This window comes from Halichoerus grypus, chromosome 8 (assembly GCF_964656455.1).
Source record: "Halichoerus grypus chromosome 8, mHalGry1.hap1.1, whole genome shotgun sequence".
Classification (NCBI taxonomy): Eukaryota; Metazoa; Chordata; class Mammalia; order Carnivora; family Phocidae; genus Halichoerus; species Halichoerus grypus.
The window spans coordinates 445,762-461,445 of NC_135719.1; positions in this window are offsets into that span (position 1 = coordinate 445,762).

Here is a 15,684-nt window from a genome sequence, read left to right on the forward strand (position 1 = left end):
CGAGCAGAGGAAGTGGAATTACTCCTGGTGGAGACGCCGTGAAGACTGTTGGGAGGGCACGAAGGATTTAGAATATTCCATGAACTGAGCTGAGAGAGCAGCAGGATTTCAGAGGCCCGACTCATTTTGAGAGAAGTTCAGACAGCATCACCCGCTGCAGAGAAATCCTTCATGAAAGGAAGTCAGTCCATGCATCAGACTTCATCAGTGTCTTACTTTAAGAAGCTGCCAGGGGTCCCCCGGGTGGTGCAGTCGGTTAAGCATCTGACTCTGGGTTTCGGCTCAGGGTCGTGAGATCGAGCCCGGATCGAGCCCCGAGTCCGGATCTGCAATCAGTGGGGAGTCGGCTTGAGATTCTCTCCCTCTCCCTCAGCCCCCCCCTCAAATAAATAAATAAAATCTTTAAAAAGAACTTGCCCCAACCCCCACCTTCAGCAGCTCCCACCCGGCTCGGTCAGCAGCTGCATTTAGTTTACGGTGAGACTCACTTTACCGCGGTGTCTGGAGGGGGACCCGCAGCATCTCCCACGCGTGCCTGCACCCTGTTGAGTTCGGGGTGGGCGGGGAGGCCTAACGGGCTTTACAGAATTGTTACACATTTATATTCCATACTTTTATTTTCTGATTATTTCAGAGAAACCACTATCTTGTTATAAACAGCACTTTTGCATATTTTGTCTTCTATTTTCGGCAGCACAGAACGTTTCTGGAGCCACTGCAACTCTCAGCTTTGATTTGCAGACACTTCGCTCTTCTGAGACACAGCAAAATTCTCACAGCAACGCTTAGATTCAGAAGTGAATCATGAATTTCATGTGCCATGTTCAAACATTGTAATGGGGTCACATAAGGTAAATAAGAGTTACTGTAGAAATACTGCAAATATTTCAATCTCATCATATACTTGATATCAGTTTTTTAACAGCTTTATTGAGATATCATTGACATACGATGCATTGCCCATGTTTAAAGTGTACCATTTTGGGAATGCAAGCTGGTACAGCCACTCTGGGAAACAGTATGGAGGTTCCTCAATAAGTTGAAAATAGAGCTACCCTACAACCCAGCAATTGCACTACTGGGTATTTACCCCAAAGATACAAAAGTAGGGATCCGAAGGGGTACGTGCACCCCGATGTTCATAGCAGCAATGTCCACAATAGCCAAACTGTGGAAAGAGCCAAGATGTCCATCGACAGGTGAATGGATAAAGAAGATGTGGTATATATATACAATGGAATATTACTAGCCACCAAAAAATGAAATCTTACCATTTGCAACGACATAGATGGAACTAGAGGGTATTACGCGAAGCGAAATAAGTCAGTCAGAGAAAGACAATTATCATATGATCTCACTGATATGAGGAATTTAAAAAAAAACCAGCATCATGGGGTAAGAGAGGAAAAAAATGAAGCAAGATGAAACCAGAGAGGGAGACAAACCATAAAAGGGTCTTAATCACGGGAAACACACTGAGGGTTGCTGGAGGGGAGGAGGTGGGGGGATGGGGTAACGGGGGATGGGCATTAAGGAGGGCACGTGATGTGATGAGCACTGGGTGTTACACACAACGGGTGAATCACTGACCTCTACCTCTGAAACCAATAATACATTATATGTTAATTAATTGAATTTAAATTTAAATTAAAAAAAAATAAAGTGTACCATTTGATAAGGCTTGATAAACGTATAAACCCATGAAACCATCACCTGAAGCAAGGTAGTGAACACATCCGTCACTCCCCAAAGTGCCCCCTGGAGAGTGTGCATTTAAACGATGATCTACCCCAGCTTGTGGTGGTCTGCAGCGGGGCTGGAGGCCGAGGCTTGTTCTACCATCTCCTAGTTTGGTTCTTTCCAGGAAATGAAGCTCTCAGGGCCTTGGGTGTGAAGCTGGCTCTGCTCTTCCTCGCTGGGTGACCTTGGGCAAGCTGCTTCACTGGGTCAGCTTCTCACCCGTAACAGACCGACCTCACAGGGTTGCGGGGAGTACCTAAGATCATAAATGTGATCACGTGCACACGTGCATATACGTGTGGGTCAGTCACACGCTGCAAACCTTAGGGCTCTACTCGGCACAGCACGCGGTCAACGTGGACCGTTGTCACCTGATGCAAAGAGCCCGTCAACGCGCCTGCTGGAAGCAGCGCATTTGGAAATACAAAACGCCCACAGGTTGGAAGGCCTCCTCCCTTCTCCAGTGGAAGCGAGCTGAGACGCTCGCCTTACTGAGACCGCCGTTGTTGGGTAGCCTGTCTAGGTAATGCTACACGTATTTAATAGTTTCCTTGGATCTTTCCGTGGCCTCGGCTGGTCCCGTCCCAGCAGTAATGGTTCCAAGCAAATGACAGACAGTTCCCGACCAGGGGAGAGCACTCAGCTTCCCCTTTCGACCGTCAGGCTCAGCTCTTCCTCTGCCGCCCTCCCCAGGACCGACGGCCGTGCAACATTGCCCAGACCCTCGCCGCCCTCCAGCTACTCGCGCGGCAGCCAGAAGCCCAGTGCTGTCCAAGTCGCAGGAGCCCCGCTCTGGCCCCTCGGGTGGGCCCCTGCGTAGGAGAATCAGATCCGAGCTCTGGCAGTGAAGCTGCCCCGCGGTCTGGGCCCGGCTCGCCCTGCTTGGCTCCGGGTCCCGCCGGAACCCTAACGTGCACTGTCAGGATGGCGCAGTGCGGTGGCCAGTGGGAGGCCCGAGGACAAGCCTGGAGTCCACTCCGAAGCAGAGACACCGCACTTCGGTTAGGGTGACGGTGAAGGAGCACTTGAAACGTGCACCAAGGAGCTAGCTTTGCGTTGCTCTTAGAATGGGAACCGTCCCCGGAAAAACACACTGAAAAGCAGTTTAGGGAGGAGATTGCGATTCAAAGGGCAGGGTCTTAACAGATGACGGCTAAATGGGGGACACGGAGGAGGGATGTCTGCTCCAGGAAGGAGCACGGAGGCGAAGGGGAGGAGGAAAGGAGCCGGCCACGGGAAGAAAGCCCAGCCGAGGAGGGCTGTCCTGTCTCCTCACCTCCACCCACCTGCCTCCCGCCAGCCAAACGCATGGATGTGGGTGTGGGTGAGCGCGCACGCAAGTGTGAGTGTGTGCGTGTGTGTGTGCGCGCTCAGGGCAGGTCTGCAAGGGCGCACCAAGAATACTCAGAGGAGGCCACAGACTCTCCATGGCCTCTGGGAAGGCACTCTCGCTGCTTTTTGTGGGCTGGGGTGGTTTTGGCGACGGGAGGACTGGGGAAGTTGTCCTTGTGTTTGGGGGCTTACCACGGAAACCGTGGTGATTTCCGTGGTGAGACGCGGCCTGCGCCGAGCCACCTTGGACTCCACGCGGCTACTCTCCGTGAAGCTGCCGGCAATTCCGTTGACCAGATTGGCTCTGACTTCCTCCCGTTGCTCTAGCAGCCCTGTGGTGGCTGTGGGCTCCGGGCCGCTGGGGGGAGGCCCGAGGAGCGGGACCCGCCCAGCAACCCAGCGCAGTGAAGTGCGTCATACAGGACATGGTTATGTGACTGCCCAGCACCAGTCTCCTGTCCCAGGAGCCCTCCGGAGAGTGGTCTCTCCCTGGGGAGGGGCCGGGCAACCCTAGCAGGGCCTGCCTCCCCTCACTGGGGGCCAGGGATGAGGGCACGATCTGGGCTAGGCCACAGAGGCTCCCTTCTAAGACGCTGGGTCCCACAAGAGTGGCCCAGGGCGAGGAAGGACGCCTGGCAGCTGTGGTGGGGCCGGCCGGCCTACTGGGTACTTGGCCTGTTTGTTACTTCCCCCTCCCGGCCCTCCGGAGCACCTGGAGGGACGCAGCCTGCAAAGTTGGTGCCCCGGCCTCCCGCCAGTTCTGCAGGTCTTCCCACGGCCTTCTGGTAGGCGGCCCCGGGTCTGAATCCGGCTAACGGAAAGCAAAAGGATGGTTGGACATCACGCCCCGGGAACCCTCCTGCACGTCTCTTCCTCTGCCCGCGGCCTCGTGGTGGCAGGTGACCCGGGAAGCCGTGTGTTGAACGGCAGGGCCGCCTTCAGCCTGCGAGTCGGGTGCCTGCGTGAAGCAGAGAGGCCCCCACGCCCTACACCCACCGACTGTCCGGGGCTTTGTGGGAGCAAGAGATAAATCTGTGCTGTGTAGAACTGTTGTAGTTTTGGGATTTTCCCAATGCATCAGCTAAGTATACCTTAATTCCTATAGCTAGCCGGAGCCAGTTTCTGCTGCTTGCCACCGAAAACTCTGACCGACGGAATCTATTTGGTTACTAGGCATCTAAATCTGAAGGGCTTACACAAAAATGCCAACAACCGCTCTCTCCAGATGATGAAATTGTGGGTGATTTTTATTTTCTTATTCTGCTTTTCTGTGTCTCATCTTTTTTTTTTTTTCTTGCATGAGCATTTATATAAAATATACTTAGGAAAAAGTCATTAAAAATAAGCAGGTTTGGATTCTCCGAGACAGGGCTGGAGCAACGCCAGTCTCCACCTGGAAGGCCACTGGGCTTGCAGAAGTGGTGACCCGGGGCCCCTCAAATCTTCTCTGAGCTACAGCGCCCAGCCCAGCCCAGTCTCCACAGCTCTCCCTCTCGTGTCAGGCCCCCTCCCTGGAGTCCTGTTTGCCTCACAGAGTGGGACCCCAAGCTGAGCACGGTAAGAGAGGCTGGACTGCCATTCAGTGAGGCATCTCTGGCCCTGGGGTCAGCACGTCCACAAGGCCCTGGGAGGGTCACACGGGGAGTGAGGACAGGCCCCCAGAACATCAGCACATACTCCTCCCAATTCTCTGATCGTCCCAGGGCTGTGGGCTGGCGAGGGGAGGCCCTCACGCATGGTGTCTGCACTGGGAGGGCTCCACGTCTTTGCTTAGTTTGGATCAACACACTGTCAGGAGGATCAGATGCCATCTTTGGACTGGTCCCAGCAGGAGACCTAGCTCACTAGCTGGAGGGAAGGCACGCCTGCCCAGCAGCATGGGCATGACCACCCTCATTTCCCCAGTGAGGAGACAGACCCACAGCTTACCCCAGGTCAGGCACTGCGAAGACGGGGACCCTGCTGGAACCTCAGCCCCCTCTGAATGATCCCAACGCCTACGGCCTTCTTTCCAATCCACCACACGGTCCACCACACACCTGCCTCTGTGGCTGAGGTCAGAGAGCTGGGCTGTTAGGATGCAGCCAAAGCCTCATGTGACCAGCACAAGGACACGGGAAAACATCTCTGGCTCTGACAAAGTCTTGGCTTCTTTCTTTTCTTTCTTGTTTTTATGAGGAGGCGGGTTAGCTACAGCGCAAACATTTTGCTCAGTTTCTGCAAAAATCATATAATCCACCTACACATCCTCCCAATTTTTGGATGAGGAAATTAAGACCCTAAAATGGGCCCCAGCTTGCCCAGGGTCCAGACAGCATCTTAGTCCAGACAGCTTAACGTTAGAACCCGAGCCTCCTCGCTCCCAGACGATGAGCTCTGCATCATACAGCCAACAAAACACCCTAATCACTGTCCTATGCTCATTTTATTTTGTTTTATTTTAAATTCCAGGACAGTTAACATACAGTTCTATTAGTTTCACCCAGTACTCAGGACGAGTGTAGACTCCTTCTTATTGCAATGTAATGTCCCCACCAAAAATATACTAATCCTAAGTACACAGCTCAATGAATTATCACAAAGTGAACACTCCCATGTAACCCTAGTCCAGAGTTGGAGCAGCCCCTGCGGGCCCCCCAGCCCGCCCCCTAGCATTGCGCACCCCAGCTCGCCCCCCAGCCTGCCCCCCCGGCACCGTGCACCCCAGGCCGCCCCCCAGCACCATGCACCCCAGCCGGGCCCCCAGCACCGCGCACCCCGCACCCGCCTCCCAGCCAGCCCCCCAACACCGCGCACCCCAGCCCACCCCCCAGCAACGTGCACCCCAGCCGGGCCCCCAGCACCGTGCACCCCGCCCCCGCCCCCAGGCCACCCCCCAGCAACGTGCACCCCAGCCGGGCCCCCAGCACCGTGCACCCCGCCCCCGCCCCCAGGCCACCCCCCAGCACCGCGCACCCCAGCCCACCCCCCCAGTACTACGCACCCCAGCCGGCCCCCCAGCAGTGCGCACCCCGCCCCCGCCCCCCAGCCCGCCCCGCAGCACCGCGCACCCCTCCCCCGACCCTAGCTGGCCCCCCAGCTCCGCGCACCCCACCCGGCCCCCCAGCACCCCGCCCCCCAGCCTGTCCCCCAGCTCCGCGTGCCCCACAGCCCGCCCCCGCCCGGGAACCGCCCTGACTTCTTAAGCGCAGAGTCGCGGTTCCAGTTTGTGAGCACTGAGTCCTGTAACACGTGTTCTTTTGTGTCTCGCAGCTTTTGCTCCGTGTGAGCTTGGGGAGAATTACCAGTTTCTGGTCTGACAGTAACACATTCTCACTGCTGCTTGGTGCTCCCCGGTGTGAGCATGTCACCCATTCTGCTATGGATGGGCATTTGGGGTGTTCCCAGTTTGGGGCTAGTGTGGCCCCGGCATGCCCGTGCGTGTCTGCGGGCGCACGTGTGTTCACGTCTGTAGGGTCCACCCCTAGGAGTGGGATGGCCGCGTGGGTCAGGGTGGCGCTTCCTCGGACCCCCACCCCCCCCCCGCCTTCCCCCGTGGAGACCCCAGCTTGGTGCTCTGAGACAGCCCCTGTGGGGGCGCGGGGAACGGGCACGGGGCAGCGGCACAGATGCCCTCTGGCAAAGCCTTCCCGCCGGCTCCGCCCGTCTGCAGAGAAGTGCTCCCCGAAGAACCGTTCCGATAAGCCCCTTCCAGATAAACAAAGGCCCCACATCGTCAGGTCGGAAGGGTTCTGTTCAGGCTGCCGGTTGGTAAGAACCTGCTCCCCTGCACGGCCCCTCCCGAGGGGCTGGAGCGCCCTCCATGCCTCTGCAGCTGGGCTCGGGCGGCCGTGTCCCCCTTGCCCCTGTGTCCCCCAGGCCCCGCACACTGCCCGCCACATGGAAGGTGCTCCATAAGGATTTGTGGGATCGAATTTAGCTTTCTAAAATGCAAACGGGAGGCCATTGCTGAAAGGCCAGGTGCCACGTGCTGTGCGTGGTCCGCAGCCCCGTGGCTGTCCCCGTGGCTGTCCTCGTGGCTGTCCCCCTGGCTGCTGTAACAGCCACAAACTGAGTAACTTAAGGAGCACACGTTTCTTCTCTTCCATCTCTGGAGGCCAGAAATCCAAAACGGGTCTCACTGGGCTAAAGTCCAGGTGAGCAGGGCTGCACCACTCCCGAGGCTCTAGAGGAGGACTGTTGCCTTACATTTCCCAGCTTCCAGAAGCCCCCCGGGGGCCTGCGCTCGGGGCCTCTCCCCCGTCTTCCGGTCTCTGCCTGACTCTGTGTCCGTGGCCACATCTCCCCTCACGCGGGCCTTCCTGCCTCTCTTGTGACCACATTGGGACCCCCGGATAATCCAGGATAAGCTCCCATCCTGAGGTCCTTAACTTGACCACCTTGGCTAAGTCCCTTTTCACGTGGACGTTAACAAATTCGCAGGTTGTGTTAGGACATGGACATCTTCGGGGGCCATAATTCTGCCCCAAACCCAAGAACTGCTTGGTGGGTCCACACCCATGCTCTCCTCTCCCGGCCCACACACCCCGTGGTTCCCTAGGAGCCCCCGGCACTTCCCCACTCCCACAGCTTTGTTCCTGGAATTCTCACCCCCAAAACTCCAATCCACTAAAAAGCCCCCTTCCCCAGGGAGCCAGCCCTGAGCCACATACATGGATGATGGCTCTGGCAGGTGGCACCTTGGGGCTCAAAGTCTGGCTCCGTCATGAGCTGTGTGACCTCAGCCAAGTTCACGTCCGTGTGTCTCAGGGTCCCCATCTATAAAATAATAATAATAATGTAGTTTTGTAAGGTTGTATGAGGATTAAGTAGGAGAATGTGCGTAAAATGCTTTAGCATAGAGCCTGGTAAACAACAGCTTGATTCAAACAATGGTCCTGTTTCCATTGTTACTGATGTCCAAGGCCCCCTCCTAGCCGGGCTGAAACTCCACATAAGAAGACCTGTGTTCCTGGGGCGCCTGGGTGGCTCAGTCGTTAAGCGACTGCCTTCGGCTCAGGTCATGATCCCAGGGTCCTGGGATCGAGCCCCACATCGGGCTCCCTGCTCCGTGGGGATCCTGCTTCTCTCTCTCCCACTCCCCCTGCTTGTGTTCCCTCTCTTGCTGTGTCTCTCTATGTCAAATAAATAAAATCTTAAAAAAAAAAAAAAGAAGACCTGTGTTCCTCATTCCTGTGCCCGAGTGGTGAAACCTCGGAGCCACCAGGAAAAGCAGGGTCCCGAGCCCCAGACTGAGCAGAGGGGGCAGCGTAGCTATTGGTGGCAGGGAGGGAGTCTCCATGGATTGTCCCAGAAAAAGCTGGAGCATATAGGGGTATCTGGGAAGGCTTCCCAGAGGAGGTGAGTGTGGGAAGCCTGGAGTGAGGGGAGGCAGCCCTCCCCACTTTCTGCACCTTTCCATCACCTCTTCAGCTTCCCACGGCCCTGCGGTGTGAATGCTCTTTCCGGACGGGGGCAAAGCCCAAGGGGGGTCAGTTACAGATGCTGAGAAGGGCCCTGGGGGTGACTTGGCTCCTCTGTGACCCAGGTCCTAGAAAGGGCTGATGGAAGCTGGTCCCAGAACCCCCAGCTCCCCCTGGGGCTCCACTCAGTCTTCTTGGGGCTTGGGGGCTCAGGGTCTGACTTGGTTCTGCTGCAGGGTGAACTCCAAAAAGAATGGATCTCCTGCAGTCCTACCAGGCAAAAGCAGTCTGTTGGGGCGATCAGATTCTTATGTGGAAAAAGAAAAAAAAAAAAGCTTTTTAGACTCTTGGGCGATGTTACAGAAAAGAGCGCCGATGCATTTAGCTGTCACTGTCCCCATGCTGAGCTCCATCCACCGGGCTCCCTGCGCACAGCCAAGACTCCTCCCCTGGGTCGGGGCAGCCTCCTCTGAGCTCCCACCCACAGCCTGGCAAGCCCTCGCTGGTGGCTCGGGTGCATCGGGAGGTGGCTCAAATCAGAGGGCTGAAAACCCTCAGCAGAAGGGAGGAGGGGAAGGGCAGGGAAGGAACGTGTTTGGTTTTGCAGAACCCACAGCTCCAGCCACGGAGAAGCGCGACTAGGTGTCTCAGCTGACAGCCCCTTCCGGGAGCCGGTCTGAGCCGGGCACAACGCCCCCTGAGTTAGCTTGAAGTTACCTCTAGCTCGTTATAATGCCAGGAGCTCCTGCTGCGGGTGGAGCTTTCTACCATTTTGGGAACCTACAGTGTGGGCACCAGCATGCTGGTGCACGAGGCGTCCTCGACTGAAACCCAGGGATTGTGCGAGCTCCCTGCCCGGCCCCTAATGCCCCAAATATGCTTCCTGCACTTAACCCCGTGGGAGACAGTGCTTAGCGCCATCTCCCCGGCTCCTTACTTGTAACAAGGAATTTCCACACGTCCTTCAGTCGTGTTCCCTCGGACGCACCCCGAGCGGCAAACCCCCTGAGTTACACCAGCGCTGCTGAGCCAGGCCTGGCTGGGAGCTCAGACCGCCTGCGTTCTGGCCTCAAGTGTGTAACGGCTCGCTGTGGGACCTCGGCATGTCCTAGCCTCTCGGAGTGTCCCCATCTGCTCGGTGGGGTTACACGATCGCCTCCTGGCGGGCCGTCCTGACACACACACGAGCCTCGGGTGTGGATGCGTGGCATGGCTCTGGGCACGTGGAACGCCGGGGTGGCCTCGCTCCCCTCTCCTGTTGTAGGAGGGCCAGGCTGCTGACACCATTAGGCCAGGATGTGGCCACTCACACCTGAGTGTGAGCGGACTTCATTTCTTCCCAGCTGGTGCCCTCTGGACATCAAGGATCAGGGGCTGGACAGGAAAGGGTCAGCTAGAACCCGAGAGGGCCCCAGCCTGACTCTGCTAAAGATGCTCCTTCGTTACGCCCTGCTGCCCGGCCTTAGAGGTTTGTCATTAAGTAGGACACAGGGTTTGAGCAGAGAGCACACTCTCCACGCGTGGATATTCAGCCCCTGTGGTGACCAGCGCTGGGCTCCCCCAGCCTGCCTCCTCGGCCCTGGCTCCTGGCTGCCCGGGCCACGTCCAGGACTCCGAGGCCTTGGCGGGCCATCCACTGAAGAGGCCACAGATGCATCAGCCCAGGCAGAGCTGGAGGGTCCCCAGACCCTGCCCCCCGGCTCCCTGACGTTGGGGGTCTGTGCCAGGCTTGGGGGAGCATGCCCAGTGCCACCAGCCCTTTCCCCCACGTGGGCCAGGTTGCTTCCTCTCTTTGGGCCTCAGTTCCCTCGAGTGTAACATGGAGGCCGTGGTCCCCAGGCCTGGCACGCACAGACCTCACCTGGGGCAGAGGCTCACTGAGTGTTCGGTCAGCGAAGCTCTTGGAGCTCCATTGGCCCTGCCCTAGATGAGGACCTGAGACGGGTGTGCATGTAAATGTCACTTCATAAGTGGGGAAACTGAGGCTCAGGGCCATGAAGTCCTCACCCAGGGTCGTGTGCCAAGGCTTGCGGACCCTCATCCAGGGCTCCCTCCCAGCCTCAGCCCAGCCCCCAGCTCCAAGGGCAGCTAGCCCGGGGCGGGGCTGGGGGCCTGAGCAGCAACCAGCACGCTCCCACCATTCTCCCATGAGGACCTGCCTCCGTGCCAATTTGGAGCTTTCTCGGGGCCCAGGGTAATAAAAATAACAAACACTACCTCTTACTGAAAGCTTCCACAGCTCCAGGTGCCTTCTGTACATTTAACTCACTGGAACCCACCAGATAGGAATTACTATGACTCAATTTTTCAGATGAGAAAATTGAAGCACAGAGAGGTTAAATAATGTACCCAAGGTCACACAGCTTGTAAGCAGCTATTTTATCCCAGGTTCCCCAGAAAACAGAGCCCAAGGCAAAGCTTCTGCCCTAAGACTGCTGGGACTGCATTCCTAGGACACTGATGTGCGGGGCGGGGAGGAAGTGAGGCAGAAATGGGTGGAAAGCCAATACAAGGTGGTGAGCGGCCCCACCGTGGCTCACAAAAACAGCTCTTTGTCATATCCTATGGGACACCCAGGCTCCTCCCGGTCTCCTCTGTCTCCACACGAGGGAGCTGGTGCAAAAACAGTGTCTGGGAGGACAGGGACTGATGGGAGGCATGAGGCCTGGGCGGGTGGGGGGCGGGCAGACCAGCCCAGCCCAGCTTGCACCCCAGCCCCACCCACCGCCCATGTTTACTTGTTAGCCCTGCCTTCTTGGAGAGCCCCATTTTGTTGTCCTTGTTCCCTAAGCTGGTTTTGGTTAGGGTTTCTGCCCCTGGCAACCAAGCGTCCCCATTCTTTAAATGAAGAAACAGACTCGGAGGGGGGTGACTTGTCCTGGGCTGCGTTCTAACCCTACACCGGTGCTCAGCCTCTGCCCTGAGAACACCAGCTCTGTGGCCCTCAGTCTGGGCCTTCCAGGTGAGGGAAGAAGGTGCCTCTTCGGCAGACGTGCTTCTGGGGTCGCCCACCTCCTCTTCGTCTGCCCCAGTCTCCTCCCTCAAAGGGCTTGTTCCCAGGTAGCCCCGTTGCCCCCTCCCGGCCCTAGGCCCACTCGTCAGAACCCCAACATGCCACATTCTTCGGCCGCTGCTTCGGGAAAATTCTGTCCTGGTGGTGAATCTGTGAGACCCTGAGGCCCTGGGAGAGGAGTCTGAGCCTCAGGAACGCTTCCTGGGGTTCTGTCCAGAGCTGGAGGAAACTCAGCTGGAAGCGGGGTCCCCAAACCCCACCTGTCCAGAGGACACAGACGCAGCCCTGGCCCCGGAGCCCCCGGGTGCACAGGGGCCTGGAAACTGGGCTTGGGGGGAGGAAGGTGGTTTCTGGGGGCGGAGGCGGTTCTTGGAGATCGGGCACATGGGAGATGCTGCAGTTCCAAGCAGCCTAAGCCAGAGCTCCAGAGCACAGCATTTCAAAATTTAAAAAACAAAATAAAAAACTATGCCCTAGTAATACATATACATGGTATCAGAAAAATAGCCCGGAGGAGTTGGTGCTCCCCCTGCCCGAGCTGCAGATGCTTCTGTGGGTTGTTTTGTTTTTTAAACCATTTCTATTCATAACACCTGTTTCTTGAGAGGGTTCCGCAGGTTTAAAGCATATGCTCATCTCCGGCGGTCTTGGTTTATCAGCCATGGAGGACACCTGTGTACAATGACTTAGCTCATTAGGCGTCGCTCCCCCCCGCCCCCCCAGCCTCCTGCCAATGCTTGGTCATTGTGCTCCGAGTTTCGGCTCTATTACCTGCTCCTACAGTTTTGAACAGCATGCTTATGCCTCCACCTCGGTTTCCAGCCACGTTCCCAGAACCCAAAAGTCCTCGGTGTGCGCTTCGGGTCTGAACCACTTACCCGCGTGATGCTTCTGACAGCCATTCCCTGGTGCTGGCGTGGTTCAAATGAAAAACATTTACCTCCTCCAGTGAAAATAAAACTAAATTTCCCCAGCTTTTTCTATAGCAGATTCCAAAAGTGTCCTAGGATCAAATAGGATAGGTGGAAGGGACAAACGTTTCTTGAAAGTTTCACATTAATTTCAGCGCGCTTTGGGAAACGTGTGTGTGGAGCAAATCAGGCAGTTTGTGACTTCACGGATGGAATGGCTTAGGATGAAACCAGAATCCATTTCTAGATTTTAAAAGTGGGTCAAAGTAAAGAAGAACATTTAAGGGTGTACGAGGCCAGAGGTGTGCAAGCCCGGCAGAGACTGTGACCATCTGGAATGAACTGGAAAACTCTCGGTCCTCCAGGCTGGGGAGCTGCCGGAGCATGTAGTCACGGCCGGCCGAGCCCCCATCCGGCTCCGCCAGGACATGTAGGGACACATAGACTCGATTTTCTCCCAACTGTTCACAATGTTGCCACATTCACATTTGTGCCAGGATTTGTCTTTGCAAGTCGTTCCTTGGCGCCGTCAGGTAGCGGAGGCCAGATCACAGAGGGCCTGGTGGACCAGGGTGAGGACCGTGGCTCTTGTTCTGACAAGGGGAGCTTTGGGTGGCGCGGAGGAGGAATGTGCTCTCACAGTGCAGCTGTAACGGGCCTGTGTGGCCTCATCCCTGCGCGGGGGCCAAGGCTGCATTCTGCTCCCCCAGGTCCGGGCCTGGGAAGGTCAGGCGTCCACATCTGATGGGGGCCCGGCCTCCACCCTCATCACATCCAGTCCCCTGGGTCCCTTCCAGGACTCCTCCTTCCCGCAGCCCCGCCCCGATCCCCGCAGCCCCGCCCCCTCGTTCCTTCAGCCCCGCCCCCTCATTGCCCCTTCCCTCTTCTTTCCCAAGCCTCCTAATCTAATTTCCAGGAGAGGGAAATGGGCTCTGCGTGCACATTCGCACCGTCCTGTTCCAGGTCAGCTTGGTGGGGACCGGTGGGGGGACCGTCGTCCCCTCGAGCTCCGGTGCAGGGAAGGAGGCAGAGATCAGGCTATCCCTGCAAATGCCGCGGTGCCTCAAGGAAGCCCCATCGGCCACCGCCTCTGTGCGGGGCACCTTGTTCACTCCTCACCCACGACTCTCAGAAGTCGCAGTTACTAACCCACCCCACTGCGGCCAAGCTCAGGCTCACTGCGCTGGAGTCCCTTCCCCAAGGTCGCTCAGCTCCTGAGCACAAGAACGGGGAGCTGAACCCAGGTCTGTGTAACCCCAAAGCTCGGGGCTTTCCTCCTGCTACGGTTGCTCACTGGCCCATCATCTCGGGGGTCTGCTAAGGGCTAGAGCCCTCTCCCTAGAGAGACGGGGACAAATGGGGACACACACACACAGCCTGTGATTTCAGGGACTTCCCACACTCCCAGCTAAGAACACCTGTGCCATCCACAACCCCATCTTACCGTTGGGCCTGGAGCATGGAGACACCCTATTTCCAGTCAGCAAGCCCTCCGCACCCCACCCTGCACCCCAAGTACCGAGCAGAGAGGGGGGCCCTCCAGCTGGTGCAGAATGTGGATGGGGCTTCCCAGTCGACAAACTCAGGTGGGCAAAACTGCAGCTTTCTTTCTCTGTAACTTGACGGAAAAAATTTTAAACCTCTCCCCTTCTTCCTCCTAATGGCAGAATGTTCAATCTAGCCATGTCACAAAAACTGTCATTTCTAACTTTAAACTGAGTCACATCCCAGCAGTTCCACTGTGGGAACTTGTCCTGGGGTGAAGTGCTGATGGTCCAGGCACGCCTGCTCACTGCGGCTACAAACAACCTCGATGTTCATCCCACGACGGGGGGGGCAGCGGGGAACCAGACCCCTCCCCTGGCCAAGGAGCCGGGACGGGCGGCCCTACCCCGGGCCTCTTAGGGCCTCGCACAGGAGCAAGGAAGCTGCTGCTGACCCTGCCAGCAGCCGAGGGGCGCGAGGAACCAGCCCCCAGCCTCTCGCTCCACCCTGTGCCCCCTGCGTTGGCCTAACTCTACCCCGGTGACGTCCACACAGCTCAGCTGCGGGGGCAGAGCGGGCACAGACGGAATCCAGGGGGCAGAGGCAGCTTGACCAGCCTGTGGTCACAGTTACTTTCCCCGGGGAATGGGGACTGTCCACACGGCTCAACCAGACTCGGCTGCTTGCTGTCCTTACCTCCCGCACCGAGCCCAGCACCCTCCCTCTGTGCGGCACGTGCCTTTGTCCTGGTGCCCAGGGGAGTGGCCAGCAGCCTCTCTTGCCGGCCCCCAACTCTGCCCTCTCCCCAGGTGGGCCCCTGGTCCGTCGCCGGCTCTGAGGAGGGGGCTGCCCAGGCCCTCCCTTCCCTGGTGTCCTGGCACCGTCTCCTCGGTGGCACTCAGGGGCCTTGTCATCTCCACTGCGGGAAATGGCCCAAGGAGGCCCCTTCCCACACCGCTCCCCAGGGCCGGCTTCCTTCCTAGGACCCCTAAGAATCTGGGGGAGGGGGAGGAGAAGGATGCACTTGCTAGGCCTGTTCACACCTCCTTCCAAACCCTTCCAGGCCTCCTTCTTAGCCAAGAATTGGACATCTTTCTTCCCTGACTCAGCTGCCCCGTGGCTGGGGGCTCCGGGACTTATCAATAAGGCGCAGTCCTGCTGGCACACCCGATTCAGGAACATGCCCCCCCCAACCCCCGCACCTTCCCTGTCTAGGTGCCCAGTCTCAGGCCTTTACCCACATGATTCAAACAGTCAAACTGAGGCCCAGAGAGGGGCAGGGACCCACGCAAGGTCCCAGGGGAGGGGGCATGGGAGAAGGTTCAGGCCTCAAAGCCAGACTCTGGGCCCCCTGTCCTGTGTACCTTCAACAGCACTGGGAGGCAGCCTCCCGAGGCCTGAGGCCGATGCCTGAATTTTCCAGCAGACAGCCAAGCTCCTTCTCAGCCCCCTGCCGCCACCCGTCAGGACAGCATTCCCGGCGACCCAGCTGAACCCTCTGCCCCTTTCTGGGCTCACCTCACAGGAATCGCCACCAACGTGTCCTGAATAGAGTTTGCACTGGGTTGACTTATGTCCCCAGAACTCATGCCCACTAGAGCCTCGGAATGTGACCTTGCTTGGAAGTAGGGTCTTTGCAGATGGGAGCCATTAGGATGACGTCGTATGGGATTCGGTGGGCCCTGGTCCAGTGACCGCTGACCTCGTAGTGAGAGGAGAGAATGAGGGACGGAGGCACAGACTGGGGTGCAGCGCGTCCAAGCCAGGGCCGTCGAGGGCCACAGGCCACCACCAGAAGCTG